Here is a 5,167-nt window from a genome sequence, read left to right as displayed (position 1 = left end):
GCAAAAAAATTGGAGATGTTGGTCTCACGGAGCTGCCATGGCCCCTTCCTCTCCTCTGGGTTCTTGTCACAGTGCTAGGGAGTGGCAGGGCCTATTGCATCTGTGATAAGGTCAGAAGCAGAGTCCCAAAGAATAGGATGGCTTGTTTCAGGTCCCATGAATTGGGCATGGACTTTGGAGTCAGGGAAGTCTGGGTTCAGATCCTGATTCTGACCTTGGACGGGTCACTCAGCCTCATAGACATCATCCCCTCTAGCAGGGCAGGCTTCTTAAATATCCCCTTCTAGACACGAAACTGACTCAGCGCCTGCATGTCGGAATCTGTGCTCTGCCAGTTGTGAATCTTTGAAGTTCCTCAGTTTTTCTTTAAAAAATTTCTCTCCTTCCCAGCCTCGGCAACACTGTGAAACCCCATCTCTACTAAAATACAAAAAATTAGCTGGGCATGGCAGCTTGCTCCTGTAGTCCCAGCTACTCAGAAGGCTGAGGCAGGAGAATTGCTTCAACCCGGGAGGTGCAGGTTGCAGTGAGCCGAGATTGTGCCACTGCACTCCAGCCTGGGAGACAGAATGAGACTGTCTCAAAAAAAAAAAAAAAAAGACTTCCTCTCTCCTCTCCCCTTCCCTCTCCTCCTCTCCCTCCCTTCTCCTTGTATCTTTCTCTTTCTCTCTTTTTCTTTCTATATGGGGTCTCGCTGTGTTGCCCAGGCTGGTCTCAAACAACTGAGCTCAAGGGATCTGCTCACCTCGGCCTCCCAAAGTACTGGGATGCTAGGTGTGAGCCACCGTGCCCAGCCTAAAATTTTATTTGAACTTGGCCTCGATGAAAATATTTTAATTTTTTCTTTGTGCTTTTCTTCTTTAAAAGATGCAAATGTTAATAGGCAAATTATGTTGTCACCCACTGCCACCAAAAAAACCCTACTAAGTAGGAATGCTTTTACACTGTTGGTGGGAGTGTAAATTAGTTCAACCATTGTGGAAGACAGCGTGGCGATTCCTCAAGGATCTAGAACTAGCAATACCATTTGACCAAGCAATCCCATCACTGGGCATATACTCAAAGGATTATAAATTATTCTATTATAAAGACACATGCACACAATGTTTATTGCAGCACTGTTCACAATAGCAAAGACTTGGAACTAATGCAAATGTCCATCAAAGATAGACTGGATAAAGAAAATGTGGCAAATATATCACATGGAATACTCTGCAGCCATTATAAAGGATGAGTTCATGTCCTTTGCAGGGACATGGATGAAGCTAGAAACGATGATTCTCAGCAAACTAGTACAGGAACAGAAAATCAAATGCCACGTGTTCTCACTCATAAGTGGAGTTGATCAATGAGAACACATGGACACAGGGAGGGGAACATTAAATACCAGGGCCTGTCAGGGGTTGAGGTGCTAGGGAAGTGACAGTGCTAGGGAAGTGACAGTGCTAGGAGAAATACCTAATGTAAATGATGGGTTGTTGAGGTAAGAAGGGGGTGTGCCTGGGTCCAGTCCGCAGGGCCCCTCCGGGCGCTGATCCAAGATGGAGTTGAGGTGGGGGCAGAGCTGGACCCCAGGGCCCCTGCCTGTCTCCTGGGGAGCCGGGGGACCCAGGCAGTCCTGGTGAGGCCGCAGGTGTCTGGGCCCTAGCAAGGTCCCCGGGCTCCCACAGGACAGATGCGGACAGTGAGGCTGAGGAGGCCCTGCTGCCCTGGGGACTGTGTCTCCAGCCCACAGTTTTCTGTGGTTCTCTGGGTCCCCTCTGCAGAGGGGCAAGAGAGCCCACCCTGGATCCTGAGGCGCCGAGCTTGAGGGAGCCCAGAGCTCCCTCCAGGCTGCTTCCTTGGCAGATCTTGAAGCTGAGGTCCAGAGGAAGCAGGGGCAGATCCCGGGCACTCCAGGCAAAGGGAGCTGATCTCGGGGCTGGGGTCACAAGGCTCCACTCCTGCCACCTCTAGGGCTCTAGAGCCAGGGAGGCTGAGAGACAGGAGGCCTTTAGTTCACCCCTGGGGCTGGACAGAGTGTCAGCCTGTGCCGTAACCCGAGGCGGTTCTGGCCAGGCCGAGCTGCGGCCCCTTTAAGAGGGGGTGGCGCTTCAGCTTGAAGGGAGGGACGCTGCCGGCGTGCGTGCCCTACGGAAGCCGAGACTGTGCTTCCTGTGAGGATCCGGCAGGAGCAGCGGCGTGGTCAGAGGGAGAAGAAGCGGCGGCGCGGCCGGAGGGAGAAGAGGCGGCAGCGCGGCCGGAGGGAGAAGAGGCGGCGGCGCAGTCGGAGGGAGAAGAGGCGGCGGCGCGGCAGGAGGGAGAAGAGGCGGCGGCGCGGCCGGAGGGAGAAGAGGCGGCGGCGCGGTCCGAGGAAGAAGAGGCGGTGGCGTGGTCCGAGGGAGAAGCGGCAGCGGCGCAGCCGGAGAAGTTTCTTCAGAGAAGCCATGGCGGCTTCCACGTAATAGTGGAGGAGCAGGTCTCTGCGGTAAGTGGCGGGGACTTGTACCCCACCGGGAACCCTCCAGGCCACCCTGCTCCTTCTCCACGGCTCCCTGCTTTCCGGTCCTGACTTCTTTGTGGGCATTTGGGCCCCAGTCATCCGTGTGGGGGCGGTTGTGGGTTCCTGGCCGTGGCAGCGTCTGCAACCCTGCCGAGAAGGTTATGCCCGTGTTTGACCTGCATCCAGCATCTAGGAGTGCACAGGCCCTGAGCCATGGTGAAGCCCAGGACCTGGATCCCTCCGAGCCCCATGGCCCTCTGAGCTGGGGTATCCTCATTTTCATTTCCATCTACAGTGTGTGAGTCCCCCTTTTCTAAAACCACACCCGCATTTCTACTTTTTTTTAAGAGACTGAGTCTGGTTCTGTCACCTAGGCTGGAGTGCAGTGCCACAATCTCCGTTCACTGCAACCTTCACCTCCTGGGTTCAGGCAATTCTCCTGTCTCAGCCTCCTGAGTAGCTGGGACTACAGACACCCACCATGATGATGCCAGGCTAATATTTGTATTTTTAGTAGAGATGGGGTTTCACCATATTGGTCAGGCTGGTTTCAAACTCCTGACCTCAGGTAATCCGCCCAACTAGGCCTCCCAAAACGCTGGGATTACAGGCGTGAGCCACCTTGCCTGGCGAATTGCAGTTTCCTAATGAATTGTTCATTTTGAGGACCTAATGTCTTATCTGTTCTTCGATTTTATGTCTGCAGAATTGTCTGGTCAGGTTCTAGACTGGATTCTTCTGCTTCTTTGTAGTTTTTTTTTTTGTGTACGCGTTAGTCTCACTGTTTCAGACTGTTGTGGGTATGTGGGCCCACCTGCTCCGAGTGGGCTTAGAGGAGGAGTAGTAGTAGCCACCCGCAGCCCATGCTGGAGGCTGGAGCCTGCACTGTTCCCGATGGGGAGTGGGTTAGGGCACTCATTATTCAGGGTTGCAGTGCCCGCAGTGGGGGGTGGTTTGGGTGCCATATAGGGGCATCACTGCCTGTGGTGGGGGTCTGGTGGGGGACTCTGTGGTTACACTGCCCATTGCAGGGAGTCAGTTGGGGCGCTATCCTGAGCTGTGCTGCCCATGGCAGGGGGGTGGTCTGCAGGTGCCATTGAGTGCTGTGGTGTCTAAGGCAGGGGCACGTTAGGGGCTGCCATCACGTGCTACACTGCCAGTGGTGGAGGATGGGGTGTTGGCACTATCCTGGGGCTACACTGCTAGTGGCAGTGGGTTAGGGGCTCTGTCGGAAGCTGCACTGCCATTGGCAGGCGATGGAGGTTTCAGTGACAGCTGTGGTCTCTGAGAGAGGAGTGGTCCTCCTCTCCCCAGACTCTAAACTCTAAAGGGCCATCTCCTACTGCATGGTGGGCAGGATTTTCACGTTTCTGTGAAACGTGGTTTCCAGGCCCGAGCCCTCACATTCTGTGTTGCAGAGACTGCCAGGGATACCCAGGCATGCAGTAGTAGGCACTATGGGGTGACAGGGCCCCGTGGGTGGATGTCTCAGGAATGGGAACCAGCACGTTGGTGAGGAGGGCTGGCTGGGGCTGAGTTTCTGCTGCTCCTGCTTCCTGAGCACAGCCTGGGTGGTCCCAGTGGTTTCTGTGGAGCGGGAAGCCCAGACACCATGGTGTCTCCAGTCTCCACTCCCTAGCCAGTTTGGGCCAAAAAGAGCTGCCGTGGACTTTGGAGGGTGGGTGTGAGTGCCTTCACCAAAACTGGCCTGTGCCACCCAGTGGCCAGCATGACAAGGTGGGGGTCTAACACTACCACTGTCTGTGTCCCGTTCTAGGCTTTTCTGGCTTTGCCCACCCAGCTGCTCCATGCCAGGAGAAGGAAGAGTCATCTGCTGCATGCTGGAGGCTGGAGCCTGTGGCACCACGGCTCGCCTCGCTGTGGTGGGTGGCAGTGACGGAGACTGCAGAGCGCCGGAGAGGTAGGAAGTGGCTGGCTGCCACTAGGGCAGGGAAAGGAGTGCAGAGGTGGCCAGGTGGCAGCCTCAGAGGTGGCCTTGGTCCCCGGGCCCCCCACTGCTGGTTACGGCAGGCAGAGCTGGGGTTGCCACCTCTTCTGCCACAGCGTGTGCAGGTGGCAGCTGCTGTTGAGTCCACAGCAGAGGGTGGCAGTGCAGGTCCAGGCCTGAGTGAGGCTTGAGGTTTGCAGAATACCCCCCTCCCACCCTAGGATCCGCTCCTCTTTGGTGGCTCCCTGAGTGCTGGGCCACGGGTCTGTACACTGTGCAGCCACTGGAATGGGGCTGAGCACCACTTCCTGCCCTCCTGCAGCTGTGGCTTCACTGCCTCCTTATGGCCAAGGTGGCGTCTGGCCTCTGGTTCTGTGCTGCTGGCCGCTGTGTGCATGTCTAGGGTTGCCCCAGCTGCTGACATGCACCATCTGTAGGGGGCGGCTGCAGCTGAGCCCATGGCATCAGCTAGCAGGGCTAGTCCCAGAAGACCCAAGGGCCACCCAACAGACTGCCCTGCCAGCCTAGGGGCCCTCTTTCTTGGCTGATTCGTAGAGCGACGGGTCACAGTCGCTGGGTGCTGTGCAGCTGCTGGATCCTCAAGGCAGGCTGGCCAGTTCCTGTTTTCCTGCAGCAGCAGGGCCGACTGCCTGTGTTAGGATCTATGGAGGCTTCTGGCCCTGGGATCCTCATTGCAGTGGTGCGGGTGGGCAGCATCAGTGGTTGTCACTGTGGCT

The sequence above is a fragment of the Aotus nancymaae genome, unplaced genomic scaffold, assembly GCF_030222135.1.
Source record: "Aotus nancymaae isolate 86718 unplaced genomic scaffold, 86718_ANA_hifiasm-v0.15.2.pri h1tg000141l, whole genome shotgun sequence".
Lineage (NCBI taxonomy): Eukaryota > Metazoa > Chordata > Mammalia > Primates > Aotidae > Aotus > Aotus nancymaae.
Note: the sequence above shows the minus strand (reverse complement) of the source record.